This window comes from Caretta caretta, chromosome 9 (assembly GCF_965140235.1).
Source record: "Caretta caretta isolate rCarCar2 chromosome 9, rCarCar1.hap1, whole genome shotgun sequence".
Classification (NCBI taxonomy): domain Eukaryota; kingdom Metazoa; phylum Chordata; order Testudines; family Cheloniidae; genus Caretta; species Caretta caretta.
This window is the reverse complement of record NC_134214.1, coordinates 73,010,104-73,037,018: the sequence shown is the minus strand read 5'-3', so window position 1 is coordinate 73,037,018 and position 26,915 is coordinate 73,010,104. Positions and strand designations below refer to the sequence as shown.

Genomic DNA, 26,915 nt, shown 5'->3' with positions numbered 1-26,915 from the left:
AATGGCAGTTCATGATAGCCTAGTGAAGACACTGATGGCAGGTATTATAATATTTTCAGTAGATGATCAACTACAAAAATGCTTTAAAATAATTTATAAGAAAGATTTTTCAAGAGTCTGTTTCAGGGTCAATCACTGAATTTTATTTGCTATAGAGAAATTCAGAGTTTTATAAAAACAGCTCTTTTAGGAAGTTGACGGGAAAGCCATACTTGGTCATACCACCTAGCCTATGATCTGCATGCAAGGACCCCAAATATGAGGAGTTAGAATTTCTACAGAGACTAAATGGTGCGCAATATCCGGACTCCCTCTCTTGGGATGGTGGATGCAAACTGATCAACAAAAGATTCTGACCAACAAACTAAGGAGGTATTTCCCCATCAAATCCATTAAGATCTGATGGGTTAGAGCAGTCATTTCTTTGACATGCTCCTAGAGTCTTCAGAAAAAAGTTCCCTTTCCAGTGGATCTTAGTATCTTTAAAAACAAAATTCTTATACAAAATCCTTTGTTAATGTAAATTTAGGTAAGAGGCACATGTCAATCTTTTGTACTTGGATTACTTTTCAAAAACTTTATCTGCTAAACACAAAATATATTAGCTGTCCAGAAATGCAGAATTAAAATTGCACTTCAAAGAGCCAGGGCACACTCAAATAATAATGGCAACTCTTGCATTATTATATTTGTAGTTTTTCTTAAAGCCCCAGCTTCTTTAGTCATGGAATTACAGAAATATCTCAGCTTTCATTTAAAGTAGTAAGTTTCTAGACCTCATGGTTATGGAGAAAAGCATGAAACAAACTCCACAGGTTTAGAAACCAGAAGGCAAATTAAAAGTACCCCAAATGTATTATTTAAAAAAAAATCTAATTATTTTAAGCAAATCTTATGGGGGGGGGGGTAGGGGAGGGAGAGGCTGATTTTTGAACACTTGAGGTTGCCCCATAGGCAACAAATGCCAAATCTCATCCCTGGAGCAGAGCGGGGTTGAGGGAAGACCTGTATTGCATTACACTAAATGATGATTCCAAAATAAAAACCGTGGTTTGTAAAGGCTACAATACAAAGTGGGCTTCCTCCAAAATAGCTGTAATAAATTTACTTCAAAAATGCACTTCAGTGTAGATTTGCTTTCTGCATACACCTGCAAAATAAAAAATTGTATATATTGTCAATGTGCACACACAGGCACTTTCAATCTCTAAGCAGAGATTTGCTTATTTTTCAAAAGTTCAAAGTTTAAGAGCTTGATCCTGCATGGTACCTTATGTGGCCCTCCTTGCTGCAGTTATGACTGTACCTTGCTCAGACTTATGGCTTTCATCACAGTGCTATGTCAGTGCCTCACAATAATTAATATGGTAATGAAGGGCATAAGTATCTAGATAGATAGATAGACACAGCTACATATTCAGAAGCATTGTATATTCTTAATTAACAAATTAAATACAATTACATATATTTTTAAGGTGTCTTACATTACTAAAGCCAGTCGAAAACCAACATTTGCACATATAAATATGTGGCTAATCACACATCTAGACAGAAAGATTGCGGTGCCATTCCTCCACTCATTTACATGTAAAGCACGTCTAAAGTCTCATGCTGGCATTTACTAACAGAAAAATTTAAATAACCTTTTGGGCCAGACAGTTCTGAACAGGAGATTGATTTTATTTATGGACCAACTGTCCATTTCAACGTCAACATCACTCTCTTAATTTAATACTCTCAATTAAAGATGTCTAACTGAACACAGAATAGGCTCTTTAGGCTGAAATGTAAAAAAAATAAAAATGAAAAAAAACTGCAATAAATTCTCATTCTTAGAAAACAGTGATAAGTATTTGCAATCTTACAGAGTTAAGGCCAGCTGCAAAATACAGATTCCCAACTCCCTTTTACCAAACCTACAAGTTTGGGGATGCTTACCTATAGGGTTTTGGTTTGAGCCTATCAATACAGTGAAGGGGAGGAGATTTTTTGGTAAGGAATCTTTAGCTGATAAATAAGCATTTCTAAAGGTTATCAAGATGAGCATATAGATGTCCAATACACTCTCACATTTTGTGACTAATGGAAATGTCAGTGCATCCCCAGAGGGTTAAGAATTCAAAAGTACACACAATTGGAAGGAAGAATAGTGAATTCAAGCAAATGTGGTGCCAAAGTGCTAATGTATGTTCACTGGATGTAACACTTGTGGTTATTTATTTCAGTTGCACTAAGTAGTACTGATCTTAAAACTGAAAGTTTATAAATGCTTTTTAGAAATAAAAAATTATCCATGAAGAAAATAGGGAAATAGTACTCTGGGAGATAAAGAACAGCTACATGCAAACCTGGAGACTGCAAATATGTACATCCCTGCAACTGTGTCAAAATCCAACAAGAGGAGGTATAGTCATTTTGTCAGCCATACATGGATGGGGTATTGTGGTGGTGGTTTCTTTTTCTTTTTCTCTTTTTTTTTTTGTGTGTGTGTGTGTTGGTTTGAGCTCTGGCTACTTGTATTTCCATTACAATCCAATTACAAGCCCATAATAGATACAGGCTCTTGTCTGTGCATATTAAGTCTTTTATTGATTGGGACTGCAGCACTGGTGGTTGCTAGGAATTTTATTTTAAATTGCAAAACATGAAGTAAAGAAACAGCAGTGCTCACCAACACTACTGTACAGAGCTCCAGCTTGCATCTTCCATCTTGTTCGGTCTCCTGTATTCCCCATTTCCTTTTTACTCTTTCTTGGATTTCCAAAGAAACAACTATTTTCTCTCATTAGCCGTAATTTTGTTTAGCAGACCTGCATATACTCTGACTGTTAGCTAAGGAATGGGATCAAATAATGTTATATCTTGGTAGGAGAGAAATAAAACATTGCGGGAGAAGGGGATTATGCTTTGAAGATGGTGACAAAATACTGGTGCCTACTTGACAGCACAGAAGATAAAAAACAATTAGACATATCCTGTTTTCCCAGAATGTTTTGCCAAATTTAACAAAACTTTCAGAGAACCTTAGCTGAACTGTTACTAAGCCAGATCTGGCTTATTTCAGGGGGAAACTTGGTGTTTTTTTTTTGTTTTTTTTTCCAGATAAAGCAAAACTATCCCCAGATGGCTGTATGTCTTTGATTTCGTTCAAACCCAGAACTCAAAGTGAAACTCAAGGGTACAAACAGATTCAAGCCAAGGGTGACTATAATTAAGTGAACTCCCAACAAACTGACATCATGGAGTATTGTACAACTTTTCTAGAAGTAACTGTGTGCACTCATCCATAAATCAAAGCCTGTGCATTGTACATTAAAGACAGCAATACTACAAATACAAATAGTAAAAGCTCAGTTTAATGGATGCACTAGCTGTAGATTATTTTCTTAAAATATTACTACTTTAGTTTATTTTTGGCAGCACTTATTTTGCCTCAAACTAAATTTCAACTATTACCTATAATTTAATTTATAACCAATAAGAAAACAGGCATACAATCTTAGTGTTTAAAATTGACATTCTTGCATTATACTGGAGGATATAAAAACAAATACAAATCAATACTTTATCTTCCTACATTATGATAAAATAAGGGTGTAAAGCAGCAGTCCTACATTGCTATTTAATATTGACCAAGCAGTCCTTTAGGATAAATTGCTAAGATTTAAAAATAGTTCTTGGTGTTCTAGTGCTGCAGTTCTGTATCGATTGCCACAGCAGCTTTAGTGTAAATGGGCTTCAGTACATGAACGAAAATAGTCATGCTATGTAACCCGAGACATTTGGCAATTCTATTATTGTAACTCCTTCAATACAAACGTACATGGGCCGCATTTAAAGGCTTTAGATACTAGAAAGAAATTACTAGACTAATTATTGATTCTATGGCAACATTTAAATGAACAAACAATGGAGATCAGGTCCTGCCACCCTTACTCAAACTGTAGAGAAAGTTATTTTAGAATTAGATTAATTTATTTTAAGGCACCTACTCACAGTGTAAATTACTATTCGCTGTGAGCAAAGGATGGCATAACTTTGGCATTAATTACTATGTGAATTCTAAAATCAGGTTCCTTTTATCTCTAGTCACCTCCCTCCCCACTCCAATCTAGTTCTGCTGACTACCTTTTGTTAGTTTGGAAGGTGTGACATGTTGTTCTGAAGACTGGCACTAGTGACACTCCATTAATCAGACAGCATGGTACTAGAGAGGAGCAAGGTTAGCAGCCTTCCTCTCTATCTCATAAATCAAGCATGTCACTTCTTTGACATACTTCATCTCCCTCAACTCAGGAAGAAGGACTGCTGAGTATATTTAAAAAACTACATCTTATATAATGTAGTACAATGTGCTACTGCTTCTCTGACATTGATCTCAATCTCCTATCTAGTTTTTAAGAAATGGGGCCTTGATACAGGTACAACCCAACCAAGAGATTCTTGTATTTAAGCTAAATTTATGATTAAAGCTTAATTAATAGTAGAAAATATTATATGCAACTAGCCATTAGGCATAGCAACTTCCATTTCAACTGTATGTGTTGTCTTTTGGGTTTGCTTCTCCCGAAGTGCTCAAATTCAGAAAAAACAATTTTTAAGACTGCATAAGAATATTTACTTTGGTTAAAATTTAAAAAAATAATGCCCCCGTTGGCTTAACTCTTTTCCTACTAAAGTAAAACTCCCACTGATCTTGATGGAAGGAGAGCCAAGCCTGATCATTTTTGAAAATCCCTCTCTAATTAAGACTTCTATTTTCTAGTTCAAAATTTCCATTTTGCACTAGCTAATGATGTAAGTCATTCAACCAGAGAACAGTAACAATAAAAAAAACCCAATAAAAATATGTAACAAATTCTGACTTGCAAATTTTCACAAGATTATTTGTACCTGTGCATTGTCAAAGAATAATTCACAGAGGACATTCACACATTAAAAAAAAAAATGTTATCTGTTCAAGAAGCTATCGGAAAGGTTTTTTTCCCCACTCAACTCCATTGTAACCTTAAGATTTCTTTTCTACTGGAGTTTTTTCCTAGGGATTTTTTTTTAAGCCTTTGAATTCTGGTTCATTCTGATCAGCCTCTTGGCTAACAATCATAAGAGCCCACAGTAGGATTGCAGAGCTAACCATGGAGGCAAGTGGTGTTAAAATTTCTTCTTTCAGCATTTTTTGGGGGTAACAATCATTCTAACCATTAAAATCTGGCTTTCCCTTGAAGTAAGGAACTATGAGCTAAATAAGCAAAGTGCTTTCTTTTCATGGCTTAACAAATAAGTTAAAGAAGCAGTGAGAGATAAAAAGGCATCTTTTACAAAACGTAAGTCAAATCCTAGTGAGGTAAATAGAAAGGCGCATAAACACTGCCAAATTAAATGTAAAAATGTAATAAGAAAAGCCAAAAAGGAGTTTGAAGAACAGCTAGCCAAAAACTCAAAAGGTAATAACGAAATGTTTTTTAAGTACATCAGAAGCAGGAAGCCTGCTAAACAACCAGTGGGGCCCCATGACGATCGAGATACAAAAGGAGCACTTAAAGACGATAAAGTCATTGCGGAGAAACTAAATGAATTCTTTGCCTCAGTCTTCACAGCTGAGGATGTTAGGGAGATTTCCAAACCTGAGCCGTCTTTTGCAGGTGACAGATCTGAGGAATTGTCACATATTGAAGTGTCACTAGAGGAGATTTTGGAATTAATTGAGAAACTTAACAGTAACATGTCACTGGGACCAGATGGTATTCACCCAAGAGTTCTGAAAGAACTCAAATGTGAAATTGTGGAACTATTAACTACGGTTTGTAACCCATCCTTGAAATCAGCTTCTGTACCCAAGGACTGGAAGATAGCTAATGTAATGCCAATATTTAAGAAGGACTCTAGAGGTGATCCTGGCAATTACAGACCGGTAAGTCTAACGTCAGTACCGGGCAAATTAGTTGAGACAATAGTAAAGAATAAAATTGTCAGACACATAGAAGAACATAAAGTGTTGCACAAAAGTTAACATGGTTTCTGTAAAGGGAGATCGTGTCTTACTAATCTATTAGAGTTCTTTGAGGGGGTCAACAAACATGTGGAGAAGGGGGATCCAGTGAACAGTGCATTTAGATTTCCAGAAAGCCTTTGACAAGGTCCCTCATCAAAGGCTCTTACGTAAATTAAGTTGTCATGGGATAAGAGGGAAGATCCTTTCAAGGATTGAAAACTGGTTAAAAGACAGGGAACAAAGGGTAGGAATAAATGGTAAATTTTCAGAATGGAGAGGGGTAACTAGTGGTATTCCCCAAGGGTCAGTCCTAGGACCAATCCTATTGAACTTATTCATAAATAATCTGGAGAAAGGAGTAAACAGTGAGGTGGCAAAGTTTGCAAAGGATACTAAACTGCTCAAGATAGTTAAGACCAAAGCAGACTGCGAAGAACTTCAAAAAGATCTCACAAAACTAAGTGATTGGGCAACAAAATGGCAAATGAAATTTATTGTGGATAAATGTAAAGTAATGCACATTGGAAAAAATAACCCCAACTATACATACAATATGATGGGGGCTAATTTAACTACAACTAATCAGGAGAAAGATCTTGGAGTCATCGTGGATAGTTCTCTGAAGACGTCCACACAGTGTGCAGCGGCGGTCAAAAAAGCAAATGGAACGTTAGGAATCATTAAAAAAGGGATAGAGAATAAGACAGAGAATATCTTATTGCCCTTATATAAATCCATGGTACGCCCACATCTTGAATACTGTGTACTCATCTCAAAAAAAAGATATACTGGCATTAGAAAAGGTTCAGAAAAGGGCAACTAAAATGATTAGGGGTTTGGAACGGGTCCCATATGAGGAGAGATTAAAGAGGCTAGGGCTTTTCACATTGGAAAAGAGGAGACTAAGGGGGGATATAATAGAGGTATATAAAATTATGAGTGGTGTGGAGAAAGTGAATAAGGAAAAGTTATTTACTTGTTCCCATAATATAAGAACTAGGGGCCATGAAATGAAATTAATGGATAGCAGGTTTAAAACAATTTAAAGGAAGTTCTTCTTCACTCAGCGCACAGTCAACCTATGGAACTCCTTGCCTGAGGAGGTTGTGAAGGCTAGGACTATAACAGGGTTTAAAAGAGAACTGGATAAATTCATGGAGGTTAAGTCCATTAATGGCTATTAGCCAGGATGGGTAAGGAATGGTGTCCCTAGCCTCTGTTTGTCAGAGGGTGGAGATGGATGGCAGGAGAGAGATCACTTGATCATTACCTGTTAGGTTCACTCCCTCTGGGGCACTTGGCTTTGGCCACTGTTGGTAGACAGGATACTGGGCTCTATGAACCTTTGGTCTGACCCAGTATGGCCATTCTTATGTTCTTATGTTCCTACACTGCCTCTCACACCAAGCCCCAAAAGGCCCCTTTTATTCTCCTTGCTTCAATGCCCTACACCTAGGAGTACTGAGGCCTTTCTTCTCTTCCATTTGCATTCCTCCCCATCAGCCCTAAAAGCTCTTTCTTCTCCTCTTCCCCCCATTATCTCTTTCATAGAACTCCCTTCTCTTTTGTTCTTACCCCCAATGAGTCCCAAGGTCCCTTGTCTTTCTTATTCTTCCTTTCCTCTCTGATTGTAACCTCTCCCGCACTTAACAGATTTATGCTTTTTTTGCTGCTCTGGTTTGGTGGTGGCCCACAGCATCATTTGGATGGTTCACTGAGGTGTTTCATAGTAACAGAGTGAAGGCAAAAGCAGGCACATAAATCAGCTCCAGAACATTTTGCCACCGGCACACAAATCTTGTTAGCTGCCTATTATTGCACCTCTCCTCCTCCCTCAGGCTATCTGGCTCACAAATTATTCTCAAGTGACCTGAGGTGCATACCAACCTTTAGACCAGCCCTGGCCAATAGAAGACAGTTTGCTGGGCTAGTCAGGGTGGTGGAGGATGTGGTGCAGGTACACGATTTAGTGTACCTGCAGCACTCATAAGAGGGAACCTGCAACTTGCCTGTTGAGAGAAGAAACAAAGAGGTGGGGCAGAGGCAAGAAGCAGATTTGCAATTGTGGAAGGCAGAACCCAAATGCCAAGGTTCCCTCCCTACTCCCCGATTCCTGCGGACTCCAGTGTTCTCTGATGGATCTCTCTCTGTGTCTCTCTCACACACAAACACAAATTAAAATATTTCAATTCAACTTCATGGATCAATGTGCCCCCACAACAGTGCAGGGCTCAGTTTTGTGGAGCCTATCTTAATTCTCCTCTGCTTACTTTAGCTCAGGAAGGGTCCATGAAATAATCAGAAACAGATTGCTTAAAATACTGAGAAAAAAATCTGTCTGTGGTATTTCTACCTGGTCAGAACATCACCAGACAGCCTGTTCTCCTTCGAGTTCCAATTCTATTTCCAGATAAAACGACTTAGATAAATTCCAATAAGTTTCTGATAAACATCAAAAGCTAATGTACTTATCTAAACTGAAGTGCCAAACCTTCTCAGGTTCACCTGCCACTAGATGCTTTTTTTGTTTCTTAGGGAGGATGAATGAAGTGGGAGCTGCTTCTAACCCTTTTTCCCTGGCCATGTCATGCGAGGAGAATAGTCATGAAAATCCTGTTTGGGAAAAGAGAGAGAGGCACATACCATATTCTGCTTTGTTCCCTTGAAAATTTGTATAAGAAACATTCAGTTGTGCTTGTGACAGCATATTACTATCAAAACCTGCAGTTTGGATGCATACTAAGGGTAACGTCACATCTTGATGTGTACAGATTTCACCACTGATACATAGGGGTTTAGTCATGTAATGTTTAAATTATATGCCACTGAAATCTCAGCGTCCGGGGGACTAAAGCTGGTTGAAGAAACACTGAAGGAGCCATATTTTGTTTCATGCTTATCTCACTTTGGGGTTGCTGAGTTTCTCTTTTCCCCACCTAATAAAATGGTCCAGGACAAACAGGAATGCTTCTGTGGACACCAAACAATCCAGTGTAGCCAGATTTGTTGGATTACCCCGCATGCCCTGATCCCCCCTCTACCTTCTCGGGAACTGCACTGACGGGGACCTTTGACTATTTCTCTCTTTTTGTTATGTGTATGTACAGTGCCTAGCACAGTGGGATCCTGGTCTATGACTGTATCCCTGTAGGTCAGTGGTCACCAACCTGTCAATCATGATCGATTGGTCAATCCTGGAGCTTCTGCCACTTGATCATGACCTCTGGGCCGCTAAAAGTCCGGCAGCGCAGCAGGGCTCAGGCAGGCTGTCTGCCTACTGTGGCTCCATGTCGCTCCCGGAAGTGTCTGGCTGTGGCACATCTCTGCAACCCCGGGTAGCAGGGGTGGGGGTAAGGCAGCTCTGCATGCTGTCTCCTCCCCGAGCAAGGGAACCAGCCAATGGGAGCTCTGGAGGCAGCACTTGAGGGCGCAGGCAGCAGACGGAGATCTGCTTCCCCCACCCCACGGGGCTGCAGAGATGTGCCAACAGCCAGCTGCTTTTGGGAGCAGCCCAAGGCGGGCAGGCAGCATGCCTGAGCCCCCTCACCACTAATCGGGAGCCACCTGTGATTAGCGCCTTCCGGACGGAGCCTGCACCTTGCACCCCCTCCCATGCCCCAGCCTGGAGCCCCCTCTTGCACCCAAACTCCCTCCCAGACCCCTCATCCTCTCCTGCACCCCAACACTCTGGACCAGCCCAGAGCCCCTTCCTGCACCAAACTCCCTCCCAAGGCCAACATCCCTCACCCCCTTCTTCACCCCAATCCCCTCAACCAGCACAGAGACTCCTCCTGCACCAAACTCCCTCCGTGGGTCCATACCCCTCACCCTCTCCTGCACCCCAACACTCTGCACCAGCCCGGAGCCCCCTCCTGCACCCAAACTCCCTTCCACAGCTTGCACCCCACACTTCTGCATTCCAGCCCCTACCCCAGGCTCAGCCAATGCACGCCTCACAGTTGAGAATGTTACACTGATTTGTGACAACCCCTGAAGGATTTTGAATTTATAAACCACAAATGACATGAATACAAATAAAATTAATGAAATGTCCAGTGGATTCTATGAGACCATATGATCCCTGCACCCAAACTCCCTACCAGAGCTTGCACCCCTCACTCCTGCACCCCAACCCTCTGCCCCAGGCTCAGCCTGGGTGCCCCTCCCACACACTGAACCCCTCAGCCCCACCCCAGAGCCTGCACCTGCACCCCCACCCCTGCCCCGTGAAAGTGAGTGAGGGTGCGGGAGAGTGAGTGATGGAGGGATAGAGTGAGTGATGGAGTGAGTGGGGCAGGGCCCTGGGGAAGGGGTGCGGCAGATCCTGGGTTGGTTATAATTCAAAAAGTGATTTTGTGCATAACAAGGTTGGAGACCACTGCCATAGGTGCTACTGGAATGCAAATATTTTCATCTCATCCCCTAACTTTTTTGACATTGCACATAGGTACTGCATGAAAGATAATGCTAAAGGGGTCAGCATTATCTTCACAGATTCTTTCCAACAGGTCTGAAGAGAAATCATGCTATGTAGAGCTGCTACCCCTTTCACCTCTCTGCCTTTCAAAGCAACCAAACCACATCCTACTGATGGAGCCCCAAACCCTCTGTGTGTTAGGTGGAATCATGCTCAACCCCTTCCCTCTAACAAATTTCAGTCCAATTTATTTGCAGCTTTACTATTTTCTGGAGTTTTACCTTTTATGGTTGTTTTTCTGGGAGCTATTATTTGAGAGAACAAAATGTATATGATAACTGCTAAATTTACAGTAACAATCCTGTGTGAAACTTTGAACTCACATGATCTGGGGTTTTATGAACACTTCCTTTGATTTCAGTTTGTTTTGGTTGGTACCACTCCAGTTTCACTTTGTATTTTGGGTTCATCTGAACCTGAAACACAAAACAAAGCTCAGTTATAAGTACTCAGTCTGACTTAGATTGTTTAAAAAAAATCTTTCAAAACCTGAAACCTAAGCAAAACCTTCCATGACTATTGTCTCAGATACAAGCTTTTAAATGAAACCCCAAAACAATAAGTTTAATTTGATTTTCAAAATGTTTCTGCAAATATTTCAGAACTATACTCCGAACCAAAGTAGAATGATTCTTAAGGTTATCCCTAGAATTGGCTTAATGCATGAATCACTGATTAAGGGTAGTAGCTTATTCAGATTTAGTCATTTTATTTTATTTTCCTTTAACTCATAGTCAGAAGTTCCCAAAAGAATAATCAGGAGACCATTTCTGGAGCAATTCCTGAAATAATTATAATTAAGTCTGGAAATCTTCCTAAGACTGAACAACAAAAATACTGGTAGCAGGCAGTCATGATGGACTCTTGAGGATACTGCATGTTGTTCAGAAAGTAGAAAGCAAAGACCTCAGGAAATGGTCTCTGGCATCAGTGTTGTTTAATGCAAATGCTGAAGGAAGTTCAACGGAAAGCATTTATCAGGAATTTCCATCCAGGGAGGAAGATATGTTGTTTTAGGAAAAATGCAAATATTAGTCAGCAGACCGAGGGCAAAAGAAATAGGAAGTGGGTTACAGAGTTCTTTGAAATCATATCTCACTGAACAGTGAGAAAACACTTATTATTTTAAATTGGACCACAACTCAAGACTTTTTGCAGCATTGTGCTATCACTTGATATTTTCTGCTTCCATGCCAAATTCAGAGGTTGGACAAAACATTAATTTTATTGCTATTTTGACACATCACCAGTATGTTGATTATTGATGATGTTTGGACAACTCATAGGAAAAACAAAATCCTATCAAGAAAATCAAGGATCTTGTCAGCATTAAAACCGTTGATTTTACAGCATTTTATAGACTTTTTTGTTTAAGGTAAAGTGGCAAAATACAGCACATTATTTGTGCTACCATGCACTTAGTCGAGGACTATTATGGTATAGAGATAAAGATTTCTGAAGTTAAAATTATAATTTTGGCAGGTAAAAGTCTGTTGCAGGGAGCAAAGAGACTGTGCTGCCACAAGAACTCTGACTGATTCAGCCAAAATCTAGGGGTCTACTTGCATGGAGGAAAAATTGTAATGGCAGCTTCACACCCCATTCAGGTGGGAGGCATTCTTTTGATGATGTTAGCGGCAGATGTGGGTGCTCTCCAGTAAGACTAGACCGAACCTCTGAAGGTTTTTTGTTCAAGTATGGCTACTTTTAAATCTGTTATAGAATGTCCAGGAAGATTGAAGTGTTACCATTCATGATGTCTGTTTTGTATCCAGTATTAAATTCCAGTATTTTCATGTCTCTCCCTCTCTAGTTCCTTCATCCATAATACAGATGAACATTGCATATATGAGCTGAATAAGTGAAATTGGATAAGTAGATGACTTAATCAACTAGGCCTCAGTTCAGCAAGGTACTGGGACTACTCAGGTGCTTTAAGTTAGACAGGTGTCATAAAGAGGTTGCTGAATTGGGCCCTAATTTTCTGTAGGGGTAGCAGCAAAAATGGTTCTTCAGGAGGTGTCTTAAATGAAGAGAGGGTATTGGCTTAGGAGACTAGCTCACAAAGGCATCTCCCATACATGGTGTGATGTACAAAACAGTTCTAGATGGTCATGGGTGAAGCATATAAATGGGGCATCAAGGCTGACATCACCAGGAGAGAGAAGGTGACCCAATAAGAGAGAAGGGCATAGCTATGTAGAGCCTTGAAGATGATAAATTTGAAATTGATGTAGTGCAAATGTAGGGGCCCCAGCGTGAGTGATGTGATCAGATCAACAGGAAAGGAAGATTGTCTTAGTGACTGCATTTTGAATGGACTTGACAGGACACAAGTGCACAAGTCCATGGGGCCGGACTCGTGCACAAGTCCATGGGGTCGGACGAGTTGCATCCGAGAGTGCTAAAGGAATTGGCGGCTGTGATTGCAGAGGCATTGGCCATTATCTTTGAAAACTCGTGGCGAACAGGGGGAAGTCCTGGATGACTGGAAAAAGGCTAATGTAGTGCCAATCTTTAAAAAAGGGAAGAAGGAGGATCCTGGGAACTACAGGCCAGTCAGCCTCACCTCAGTCCCCGGAAAAATCATGGAGCAGGTCCTCAAAGAATCAATCCTGAAGCACTTACATGAGAGGAAAGTGATCAGGAACAGTCAGCATGGATTCACCAAGGGAAGGTCATGCCTGACTAATCTAATCGCCTTCTATGATGAGATTACTGGTTCTGTGGATGAAGGGAAAGCAGTGGATGTATTGTTTCTTGACTTTAGCAAAGCTTTTGACACGGTCTCCCACAGTATTCTTGTCAGCAAGTTAAAGAAGTACGGGCTGGATGAATGGACTATAAGGTGGGTAGAAAGTTGGCTAGATTGTCGGGCTCAACAGGTAGTGATCAATGGCTCCATGTCTAGTTGGCAGCCGGTGTCAAGTGGAGTGCCCCAGGAGTCGGTTCTGGGGCCGGTTTTGTTCAATATCTTCATAAATGATCTGGAGGATGGTGTGGATTACACCCTCAGCAAATTTGCGGATGATACTAAACTGGGAGGAGTGGTAGATACACTGGAGGCAGGGATAGGATACAGAGGGACCTAGACAAATTGGAGGATTGGGCCAAAAGAAATCTGATGAGGTTCAATAAGGATAAGTGCAGGGTCCTGCACTTAGGATGGAAGAACCCAATGCACAGCTACAGACCAGGGACCGAATGGCTAGGCAGCAGTTCTGCGGAAAAGGACCTGGGGTGACAGTGGATGAGAAGCTGGATATGAGTCAGCAGTGTGCCCTTGTTGCCAAGAAGGCCAATGGCATTTTGGGATGTATAAGTAGGGGCATAGCGAGCAGATCGAGGGACGTGATCGTCCCCCTCTATTCGACATTGGTGAGGCCTCATCTGGAGTAATGTGTCCAGTTTTGGGCCCCGCACTACAAGAAGGATGTGGATAAACTGGAGAGAGTCCAGCGAAGGGCAACAAAAATGATTAGGGGTCTGGAACACATGACTTATGAGGAGAGGCTGAGGGAACTGGGATTGTTTAGTCTGCAGAAGAGAAGAATGCGGGGGGATTTGATAGCTGCTTTCAACTACCTGAGAGGTGGTTCCAGAGAGGATGGTTCTAGACTATTCTCAGTGGTAGAAGAGGACAGGACAAGGAGTAATGGTCTCAAGTTGCAGTGGGGGAGGTTTAGGTTGGATATTAGGAAAAACTTTTTCACTCGGAGGGTGGTGAAACACTGGAATGCGTTACCTAGGGAGGTGGTGGGATCTCCTTCCTTAGAAGTTTTTAAGGTCAGGCTTGACAAAGCCCTGGCTGGGATGATTTAGTTGGGCATTGGTCCTGCTTTGAGCAGGTGGTTGGACTAGATGACCTCCTGAGGTCCCTTCCAACCCTGATATTCTATGATTCTATGACACATGGGGGTCAGGGAGACCAAACCAGCGAAGATTAGCAGTGGACTTTGACTTTTTATATATGACACCAGCAGGGTTCCAATTCTACCTCCTGGATAGCAGCGGGATAACCTTTGGAGTTCCAGTGGTCTCCTAAACCAATGAATGGCAGGAGGAAGAGGGCTTATATTGAGAGGGGGTCATGAACTAAGCTGTTGAAATAATATATATATTTTAAAGTAGGTTGGGGGCAGTTGGGAACATACAGTGTGTGCGTGTGGGGTGGGAGGGAACTGAATATAAAATATAGATATAGAATGAGTTGCATGGCCGGATCTCCATTTTTACCAATAATACATGAGACAAGTCCCTCCCAGATTTTGCTGTCAGTCAGAGTGAGGTCTCATTAAAATTCTAATAATTTAAAACATATAAACTAAATTGAACTTATTAATGAAACAGGTTTGGATTTGGTTCTAATAGGCCTTTAAAGAACGCTACCTACATTAAGAAAACAATAATAATCCATCAGATTATATACAGTTACCTCCAAGTCCATATACAGTTAGATAACTTTATAAATGGTCACTAACTGAAACCCAACCTATGCTGGCAGTGACAAACATATTAGAATTTGATAACTGTTCATGGGTCTATATGAAACAAGATGAGGAACTTTGATGTGTTTCTCTTGGACAGCTATTTACATAATAACAAAAAAAGCATAATGGCACTCTTACTAGAAGAGCCATAACCTGATGGTATAAAGACTGAATTTTCTTACAGCAATAGAAGTGGTCCCTTAGAGTCAGGTTTGAGGAATATCAAAGGAGTGATGAAGTTTGCAATTCCATTGCTATATCTTTGTATGGATAATCATGGGATTCAGATCTCAATCATAGTAGTATCAATTTGGCACTTTTAGTTAGACATGAAATCCCTTTACAAATTGAATAAATTGTTAGTTTTTATATTGTATAAGATAATGAAGGAGAGACCAAGAATTGATAAGCTATTTTACTGTAATCCAATCCTGTAATTTAGAAATGGGGGTACTTACTTATTTTAATTTGTCTAAATAATTTCACTAGACCAGATTTTAATCATAACATATTGACTTTAGTCACTCATCTATCTTTATAGTAAAAAAAAAACAGTTATTTTATTATCAAGATCATTAGGACATAATATAAACCATAGCAGAAAATGAGTTATTACATTTTAAGTGGCAATTACTGCAACCACATATTACTGTTTTGATAACATGTTTGTATTTATGTCAATATATTCTCCAATAGAAAAATTTTCACTAAATAAGACAAAATGGCCATAACTTTTGTGCAATTAGCGGTCTCCTCTCCACAAGAATAACGATTTAAAGTTTATTTAAATTGATAGTACAACATGTCCGCAATACTGTACAGTACAGAAAGCAATATTAGGTCTGTTCTGCCAGATGTTTGATGTGTTATTAAGTTTAAGGTAGCATGGGATCAAGTCACAGAGCTAAACTCCAGGCTTTGATTACAACACATCCTTTTTTCTGTCCTTGACAAACGATGTCTTCCACTCATATCCATTCAGAATCTTACAACATTTCACAAAATGTCCCTCTCAAACATCCAGCTGCTTCTCTTTGCATTTGAAGAACCTTTCACATATCATTTGCTTGCCAAGGGGTGGGTTGGGATTGGGTTTTGTTACAGATATGTATTTAGGGTTAAAATTTCAAAAGCAACTAAGTGACAGGAGCTGAAGTCCCATTGCCTTTCAATGAGACTTAGGCTCCTGAGGTTTTGAAATTTTTAAATCCTGGTGTGCGTCACTGATGTCCTGAAAATGAAGGACTATCACCACAAAACATATCAGTCTTCCTTTTATCCGTGTCCACATTTCTTCCAATCTTGAATTAATGATAAACAATGAGTCACCTCTTCTTTGAAACAGGGTCAAATCCTCATTTAGTGTACATCATCATAGCTCCATTGACTTCACTTTATGCCAACTGTGCCAATTTACACTAGATGGCAATCTGGCCAATAATATCTCAGTTATGCCATGTGTGCTGTACTGACACCACTTAACATATTTTCTTAATGATTTTGGAGTGCACTGCAAATTAATTTATGTTTATCAAGAAATATGATAAAATAAACATTGAAGTAAGCAAGGTAATAATCCAATATCTCAGGGAAGAAGTTTACTTAGTTTTGATCACTGTCTGAGAGCACTTAAACATACCAATTGGTATTTCAACTGAACAATGAGTTATTCCTAATTCTATACCTTTAGAATCAATGGCTTGTCATTTGAAACTATTCAGTTCCTGAAGCAATGCAAATGAAATGAGCAGATAAAACATGGCTTTTTACCAGGATCTTTTCCAGTTTTATCACTGAACAAAAATAATATTCAAAGCATTAAATGAGGGGTAGATTTGCAAATCATTGTGAAGGGAATTACGTGGATAACTCCCAGTAACAGTAATGGGAGTTAGCAATCCTCCAGGACCTGTTCTCATAGACTACCTTGAACAGTCACAATGGAGTTAATTGATTTTTACAATTACATACATAAGCATTTAATAGCTAGAGAGAATCAGGTTTTCATGAAAAAAGAAACGTGAAATCTGAGGGGAAAGAACTAGTTAAAAGATGATTAGACAACAGAAAGTCACCTAAATGCCAGATTTTAAATGAGCAATGTTTTAATACTTTAATAGTTATACATTTTTTATTTTTTAAGAAAAGTAGTGAAAATAATGGTTATTTCTGAAGTTTAAACAGACAAAATTCAATTATATTCTCGTCTGAGATGTACCTCTGTTTATGTATTGTGATAAAGTTCCTCCTTTACCTTGATGGGTCCTGCGCTTATTGGCGGATTTTGCTCGCCTCAGAGATTCACAGTAGCCCTCGGTTTGGCCACTTTTGTGGCTCAAATCTGCCGTTCACTCAGATAACCTCATCACTGGCCAGCGTGGGGACAAAAGAGTAAGAACAATCCCGGCAGTTTCTGCTGATCCACCATGTGAGTCGGGGAACAGCTCAGAGACCTTCCCCTCTGGTGGAACCTCCTCTGTTTGGTCCGGAGTTGGGAGATTTGGGGGGGAACCCGGGCCCGCCCTCTACCCTGGGTTCTAGTCCAGGGCCCTGTGGACTGCAGCTGTCTAGAGTGCCTTCTGGAACAGCTTTGCGACAGCTACAACTCCCTGGGCTACTTCCCCATGGCCTCCTCCCAACACCTTCTTTGTCCTCACCACAGGACCTTCCTCCTGATGCCTGTTAACGCTTGTACTCCTCAGTCCTCCAGCAGCATGTCCTCTCACTCCCAGCTCCTTATGCGCACACCTCACTAACTGAAGTGAGGGCCTTTTTTTTAACCACGTGTCCTGATTAGCCTTAATTAATTCTAGCAGCTTCCCAATTGGCTACAGGTGTCCTAATTAGCCTGCCTGCCTTAATTAGTTCCAGAAAGTTCCTGAGTGTTCTGGAATAGTCCCTGTTATTTTACCCAGGGAAAAGGGTAAACATTTAACAGTTAACATTGGTAAACTTTTATTTCACCATGAACACACAAACTGACAAATATACTCATCAATAATCAAAATGTAATGATAGGCAAAATAAGAAAAATGCTGCTTGAGAATGTATTAGAGTTTGATTTAAGGACATTTTAGTTTGTATGTTTTTACCTATGATGTTGACAATTTGTGTTTTAACTTTTATAAAACTTAAACTTTTTGAATCTCAGATGTATTGTCAGAGCCATCCCTAGGGGGTGCGGGCCTGGGGTAGAAATGATGTCATTTCTGGGACTGACCACGCCGGGGGCGTGCAGGGGAGGCAGTGCCTCCCCAAACAGCCAGGTGTGGCCCCACCCACACTCCGCCCCACCAGGGCCCTCCTTTGGTAGTGCCGCTGGGCTCCAGGGGGCTGGGACTACACTGCCCACCTTCCCAGGGCTGGGGAGGCTGCGGCGCTGCCATGCGCTCTTCCTCATGGAGCTCCTCGGTGCACACTCTCCCTCAGGTGGAAGGGGCGGCCCTGCGAGTTTCCTGCCCAAGCCAGTGGTTTGACCACCGCCCATGTGGCGCTGGCCAATCACACTGGACCGTGGGGACCCCCAAAGTGTGAGGCAGGGAGAGGTCACCCCGATTCGCCGTCCCCTAGGGACGGCTCTTGTGTATTGTCATTAAATAATTATCTGACCTCACCATAATGTCCTGATCAACTTGAACATTTAAATCAATAAAGACAGTAAAAGTGCTTGAAATCCATAATGTTGCACAACTGTTAAAAATTAAACAATAAAAATAGAAAAAAGCTTTAAAATAAACATTGATATTAGCCTTCAAAATGATAAAAAAATAAAAATTGACATCTGCCAAGCCTATGTATATTATTATACCACATCATACAGTCACTGAAGTATGAGCTTTAATACCTCTTGCAATTATTTTTACTAAAGTTAGCATAACTAAAGATGAAGTTCTGATATTTAGCTGTAGTGTGGACAAAAAACCTGCAGTACAACTCTGGACGTATAGGGGATAAAGCTGGTTTTAAGATACTCTCTCAATGCACTGAAAATTAACTATGGAAAACTTGTGACTAAATGTAGAGCTCGAACTGTTAAATAAAGCAGGATTAAAATCTCTATGTTCAAAACTCAGTGTGGCCTTAATTATAGGTCACTACTGAGGCCATAATAAAGTTCCTGCTTTTCTTCTGAATCCAAGCAAGCAAATGTAGAATCTCAGTATACGCATTACCTCTGATATAAAAATTTACCCTTTCCTCTAATTTTGTCAAACATTTCATATTTTTAAAGCTATTATTTCTGTGTAGTAAGTCTTGAAGTTTTTATTTTAGAATAGTATATTTGTTTTGTACAGAAAACTGAATATTGTGTTGAATATACATTTTAAGAATATGGAGAAAACCAACGAAAGCAACAAACACATACATTCTCGATTAGGTGAGGCACCAAGAAACTTGGAACATGAATCTTAGCTTTCAGTCTCCTAGCTTTTTTCATTTGTTTCACAGCTTTTAGATTATGCCAATTTATTTTTCATATTTAATTTCTTTAAAATAAATTATTTTAAGGAACAGCATGGCCAGCCCCGTATCAAAGTGAAACACAATAGTTACAACCAAGTTGTTTTAAATGGTGTGGTTCAAATATATTCATGGTGAGAAAAATGTAGAAGACACTTAAAACCAAAATGTACCCTCACAATTATATCACAACCATGTTTACTGGTTCCTTCTCTGACAAGTTACCATTTAACTGAAATCTAAAGTAATAATAAAAAAAAACCCGGAGAACTCACCTAGTTTTAAGTAAGATCTGAGTTTTGGTTGTTACAAACATGCCGGAAAAAATCTCAAGGGGGAAGGGAGAAATTAGGAAGACTGGAATTAGGACATTTGACAGAGCTAGGATTTCAAATGTTGAGGCAGTCATGTTTATTACCATCATACTATGGCGATAAGTTGAATTTTGCACTTACAGAACCTATTCATAGAAACATAGGGTTGGAAGAGACCCTGAGAAATCATCTAGTCCAGCTCCCTGCACTGAGGCAGGACCAAGTATACCTAGACCTTCCCTGACATGTATGTTTCTAACCTGTTCTTAAAAACCTCCAGTCATGGGGATTCCACAAATTTGCTGGGTAACCTATTCCAGTATCTTTATAATTAGTTTCTGTAATATCTAACCTGAATTTCCCTTGCAGATTAAGTTGATTACGTTTTGTCCAATCTTCACTGGACATGAAGAATTGATCCCTGTCCTCTTTATAACAGCCCTTATCACATTTGAAGAGTCGTTGTCAGCTCCCTCCTCAGTCGTCTTTTCTCAAGACTAAACATGTCCATTTTTAAAAACAACTTTTCTTTATATGCCAGGGTTTCTAAACCTTTCATAATTGTTGTTGCTCTCCTCTGGGCTATCTCCAATTTGTCCATATCTTTCTGAAAGTGTGGCACTAAAACTTGACACAGTACTCCAGCTGAGGCCTCACCAGTGCTGAGTAGAGAAGAACAATTATCTCCTGTGTTTTTTAATATGACACACCTGTTAGCACATCCCAGAATGATATTTGCCTCTTTCGCAACAGCAGCACACTACTGGTGTGATCCTCTATAACCCCCAGATCATTTACTGTAGAACTGCTGCCTAGACAGTTATTCCTCATTTTATAGTTGTGCATTTAATTTTTCCTTCTTAGTATAGTACAGAGCTACCTCTCATCTCTTTCACTACTATCATTTCAGGCTGCCTGCTGATAGGCAGACAACACCAGAGTGGTTATAAGCACATCATATTTTCAACTTTATCCTCACAACCACTAGAGCTAGAAACAAACAAGAGCTTAGATTCATTCCAGAGCACAATTCCATAGCAAAGGGTGGGTTCTGTAGCACTGCTATCAGAGGAAGCTCTGATGAGCTCAACTTTGCAAAGTAACTTCTTATGTTTCCCTGTGAAATGCTGCACTAAGTGTGGGTTAGAAGCTTCACTGACACATCTGGCAGAGATTTCAGGAGTCTTTTGCTAACACCAACTCCCCCCCCCCCCCACTAGAAACTGGATTAAAGACCAAGCTAAAGACGAGATCACACTTTACCCACATTTCAGACCTAGAGTCCCCTTTCTTCCCCCCATTTAATACCACTCACTTCCCCACTCCAAACTCCCATTGTAATAGGGATCACAGATACACTCTCCAAGCTCTACATGCTTGTTACCAACCATTACTGTAAGTAAACAATGTGCAGACCCCAGAGTGCATGGACCCACCTCTCAATTAGAAAGAGAAACAAAACAACCCCCTTCTTATCAAATTAACACATCACTCTCAGTTTTCAGTAATTCTCTCAAAAGCCAGATACTACTAGCCCACCACTAAGCGAATCACATTTCTTACAATAAACCACTAGTGTCAGTTGACCATAATTCCATCTTACATGGAACAGTTAGGTTGCATTATTTTCATTTGCACAAGTTTAGGCAAACCATTGCAGAAATTAAGATTTATAATCCCTCCTACTGGCCTAGAATGGAGGTACATTTTTGCACCTGCATTGAACAGAGGATTCTACCTTTATCTTTATTCGTGCCAATTTTACTTTTATGCTTTTGTAGCTCATACACTGTAATGGAACATTTTGAAATGAAATATTTTATATTAACTACAAATATCCTTATTCATTTTCAACAGTTTGGTGATTTCCAGTAGTATGGTTCAATTAACAAAGTTTTTAGGTATTTTCCAGGGTTGAATCATGGAATCTTTCCTCTTGGACTGTTAATGATACCAGAAAGCATGTCAAAAAGGGGGAAAGAATCAGCAACTTTAATAATATGTTTTCAATGCAAAAGTCACCACCAATAGTAGATTCTTAAATAAACAAGGATTTATTGGGCAAAATGTAAAACATGTCAAAACTGTAGGAGGAACTTTAAACAAATCTTTACTGACATAGGATATATGCTTAGGAATAATGCTTTGATTGTCATCTCCCTGAAATAACAAAGCATTACAAGAAGAAACAATAGCAATTGATGGGATTTGTTGACAATGGAAACAGAACAGTACCATGACATTTTCCACAGTGCAGTGAAATGTTCTCACTGTGCTTTGTGTTATCTCAGGTCATCTGTGTGAGAGGGTGAAATAGTCACCGATTATGAGAGAATCTGGAATCACTTAATTTGTACAGCTTCACTACAGAATGTGGCTCTAAATCAAGAGGTTTTAAATAACAGAAATCACACTCTAAGTTAAAAAGCGCAAACTTTGATAACTAAAGAGTTTAAATAGAAAATTCTTAACTAAAGAGTTTGAATAGAAATTTCTTAACAAAATTCAACTGTAGTGTACTTCAGGAAAAACTTTATGCAATCAAACAAATAGTGAAACTTCCATATTGTACTCTTATGCTTTTACAATGCTTTACTATAACATTCTTGCTTTTTTTTTTTATTTTGGGAATGGTCTTGCTACATACATGGGCCCAGGGGACAAGCCTGTACAAGTCTCATAACCCATACGATTGTCAATCTTTGTTTGCTAGACTTTGATAGTAGCAAGATCAGTGCAGAAGCTTTAAGATAAAACTATTGTGTGAAAGACCATGTTAGATGACAACTTCCAATAGTTTGTAATGCACTATACTGCAATGAATTAAGACTGAGAGAAATATGTAACTTCTCCACACCTATGGCAATCCTTCACACTTCAAACAACCAGTATACTATAACTGACCAACTCTCGAGAATTAAAAGATTAACACTGAAGCTGCTCTCCTAGCACAAGATGCAGCACACAAACGGAACTTTACCTTTCATAAAGTAGAAAGACTGAAAGGGGCAAACAGTGTGTTTATGTGTTTTGTAGCATGCAGAAAGAGAACATCGATATATGACCTCTGATAACTGGACATTTTTGGAGCAATTTCTCTTGCTTCTGAAACCACATAAAATAAATATCAGTGCTGTTCAGACCTCATTCAGATAATTCAGGACTACAGATGGACTCCATGCTATTCCCAATAGCTAGTACTAAAAGGACAAAATGCTGTCACCTTACTATTGCAGGTGGGCAACATCATCTGTTCTGATGAAGACAGCATACATTTTGTTGGAGCTCATTTGAACAAGACTACTGGCTCATCCACTTCATCTCATCAACACAGCTTGATGACAAGAATTGAAAATTGGTTAATAATTCCTGGCAGCCATAATGGCATCAAGTGATTGCTAGCTTTACAAGTTTGGATGTAAGCATATAAAGATAATGATTAAAAGAACTACATTATACTACACACACACACGGCACTTTTCATTATTTCATGGTCACACCACAAAAACTAGCATGTTGTGCACTGGTAGCAACAAATAAAATAGCTCAAGTGGTTTTGCAGGCTGAAAAAGTCCTATCTATAATTTGGAGAATGCCTATAAGGACTTTTTTGTAGTTAGCTCAGCTGAGGTTTTCTGAGTAAATGCTTGTAGCTTATTTTGCAGAGCCAAAACTTATAAATATTTGTCAGCTTTTGGATGAACAAATTAGTTCTATGCTCTGCTTACACCGTACCTTAGGATGTCCTCCAAATGTAATTCAGTCAAAGAATTTTTAGCACAAGTGGTAACTTTGCTCCATTTTAAATCACACCCAACTTCTTAGGCATATTTAGATTTTACGCCTCGTCAAAATGAACAAAATGCCAACATTCAGTTTCTGAATGCAGATTTAATCCAGCAAAGCACATAAGCATGCTCTGAACTGTAGGCATTCAGGCAGTCCTATTGATTTCAGTTTAAACAAATGGTTATATGCTTTGTTGGACTGGGTTCTGAATTCTCACAAGCATTATCCACCATAGCTCTATCTTTTAATCAGAAGAATCTGATTCAATTAAAACAACAGTGGTGGGGTAATGGTGATGCAACTGCTTGCATCTTGGTCATTAAGCATCCTTCTCCACATCTATTTTATTTGGGTGAGCTCATCGCCATTGTCACATTTTCCAAGTATTCTGTTGTATGCTTTTCAGTCAAGCTCCATGGTATGCTCATTGATTTCTAACTGTCAATATACCTTGTGTGGCTGTTTTTTGTGAAAGACTGAATTGGAAAATACTGTTCAGCATCATCATCCATTTTAGAATCTTTTGTAGTCTCCATCTTCAACTATAAATAGAAGTATTTTGTCACCTTTGTTTATTTCACCCCACTCATATCTGTAAAAACTTATGGGTGAGATCAGAACCAGCCCTGTTATCTTTTCCCTGCAAGTCTAGGCAGGGAAATATTTTTGGGGTAAGAAATAAGAATCATATTATGAGGAGAAAGGGGATGATTTTGGAAAGGTTCAGGACAATGCACATGAGAATTTTGGCATCTACGGAAAAAAGGATACCTTACATTGCTCAGACAGCCTTTCTCCACCATCCTCTTTACATTCAGCATGAAAAGCCAGGATATGCTATAGTAGGGGATGGTAAGAAGAAAATATTTATTCCTCAGCATCCGCATCACTCCTTTCCCCTAGACCCCATCCTTCTGCTGTCATTTTTGTCCTGTTTCCATCAAGCTAATTGCTCATTTCCCAACTTTATTTCTTTTCCTCTCCTCTTGTCTTTACATTCTGTGGTCCTTCTCTTCCCAGCCTTTGTTTGGACAAGGTCATGCTTCTGCCTTCTCTCCTTTCTCTTACTGTGCTTCCTGGCCTCTCTTGTGTCTCCCCACCTATCATCTACATCTCTTTTCCCTCATGAGCCAGAATTGGTTTTATGATCAGGAATCACCTTGTGGAAGGCTAGGATCAAATGTGTGAGAGAGATGGGTGCCACAGAAAAGAGAAATCAGAGAAGCTGAAGAAGGGAAGAGGGCAGCCAGAGACAGGGAGGGTGAGGAAAACTAGACAAAGAGAAAGGAAACAGAAGGAAAAAGAGAGAGAATTGTATAGCGTAACCTTGGGGGGTAGAGACAGAGGAGGAGAGAAAATTATTTGGGAAAGGAATTTATGCAAATGAAACAATGACAGAATTATTTAAAATTATTTTAATACATGTCTTCAAATTTTTATGGAAAATAGTTTCTGTAACCATTTTGGTAACATTTGCAATAAAAACAGAAATACTAGAAAAAAGCATGAATTTTTCATAAACAAAAAAAAATTAAAAAAGAAGCAATTTTCATTAAAAAAACCCCCTCTTCATTCCAAAAAGTTAGACAAGCACTACTCTCCAGATTTCTGGCTTTACAGCCTTAATAGGTATCCCTCAGCTCACACTTACCTTTGCCTCACCTCCTCTGTAGCAATATTGTCAATTGCCCCAAGGCTTAATTTAGATCTGATCAGGAATTTTTCAAATCATATTTTTTCCAAAGAACAATTTGTCAAAACCAAAGTATTCATAAAACAGTGCCAATTTTGACTAATTGCCCAATTGAAAAATTATTGGAAAAAAACTTTTGAAATCTAGATGTCCCATTTTGACATTTTTGAAATGAAAAGATTGTGCTTTTTTAATCAAAATGACTTTCAAAATTTTAGTACATTTAGACTAAAGAATAAAAGGTCAAAACCAAAATGAAATGTTTCAAAAATATTGAAACAAAATGATTCAATTGGTCGAAACAAAACTTTTTGTGGGGTTTTCAGCTCATGAACATTTTTGAGATTTTGACTTCTTTGCCCCACTTTTGGATGGGAAAATTGTTCAACATTTCTTGAACATATTTATGAGAAAAATCATCTCTCACCCAGCTTTAGTCTCATTCCCATTGCTTGCTTCTTCCTTTCTACTCATTCTCTCTCCAGTGAGATTAAGTGGCTTGAAATGGAATGAGGAACTAAGGATATGAGAAGTAGCCCCCAGAGGAGCCAGTACCCATAGTCTTATCTCCATTTCGCATCTGTATAAACTATTGGCAACCATGTTGATTCTGCTCTGATTGAGAAAAGGAAAGGGGGTGACTGTATGGTAGAATAAATAGCTGCAACAGCAGAGGAGAGCTAGGAAACGGAAGTGGACTTACAAAAACCAGGAAAAGATTAGAGTTACTCTGTAAATACAAACAGAAGGCTTGGATTTCTCCTGAAATCTAGGAGTTTTCCAGTTGGTTGGAGCATATTAGCGTTTTTCAAAGTTCAGTACTGGGGCGCAGCATGTCAGGCACTGGGTTGCTCTGGTCAGCACCGCTGACCGGGATGTTAAAAGTCCCATCGGCGGTGCTGCCCAGCTAAGACAGGCTAGTGCCTACCTGTTCGGACACCGTGCTGCACCCCAGAAGCGGCCAGCAGTGGATCTGGCTTCTAGGTGGGGGGGCCATGGGGCTCTGCACACTGCCCCCGCTCTGAGCACTGGCTCCGCACTCCCATTGGCTGGTTCCAATGGGAGGGGGGTGCTGCCTGTGGGCGAGAGTCATGAGTCTCTGCCTAGGAGCCGGACCTGCTACTGGCCAATTCTGATGTGCAGTGTGGTCTGCGGTGCCAGGACAGGCACGAAGCCTGCCTCTGCACCCTGGCTGCACTGCTGACTGGGAGCCCCAGGAGGTAAGTCCACACCCCAACCCCGTGCCCCAATCCCTTACCCCAGCCCTGAGCCCCCCCAAACCTAGAACCCCTTCCTGCTCCCCAAACCCCTCATCCCTGGCCCCACCCCAGAGCCTGAACCCGCAGCCCAGAGCCCTGACCCCTCCCACACCCCAACCCCCCGCCGCAGCCGTGAGCTTCCCCAAACCCAGAATCCCTTCCTGCACCACAAACCCCTCATCCCCATGCCAGAGCCTGCACCCCCAGCCCAGAGCCCTGACCTCCCTCCTTCAGCCCAACCCCCTGCCCCAGCCCAGAGCTCCCTCCCACACCCTAAGCCTATCATTTTTGGCCCCACCCCACAGCCCTCACCTCCACATCCCAACCCTCTGCCCCAGCCCTGAGCCCCTCACACACCACAAAGCCCTCATCCCCAGCTCCGTTGGGTTGCAGGCATCAACAATTTTCTTCAAGTGGGTCCCCAGAAAAAATGTTTGAAA

At 40.2% G+C, this 26,915-nt stretch overlaps 1 long non-coding RNA gene across 2 annotated transcripts in view; it reads right to left on the bottom strand.

The window, feature by feature from the left end:
- Positions 1 to 940: 940 nt before the first annotated feature.
- Positions 941 to 26,915, bottom strand: part of LOC125643048 (uncharacterized) — a 209,718-nt gene continuing 183,743 nt past the window's right edge. For both annotated transcript variants that reach the window (XR_012669970.1, XR_007358566.2), the window contains exons 3-4: positions 10,793 to 10,885; positions 941 to 1,150 (exon numbers count right to left, since the gene is read on the bottom strand). This is a non-coding gene — a long non-coding RNA (uncharacterized LOC125643048). The remainder of the gene's footprint in view (positions 1,151 to 10,792; positions 10,886 to 26,915) is intronic.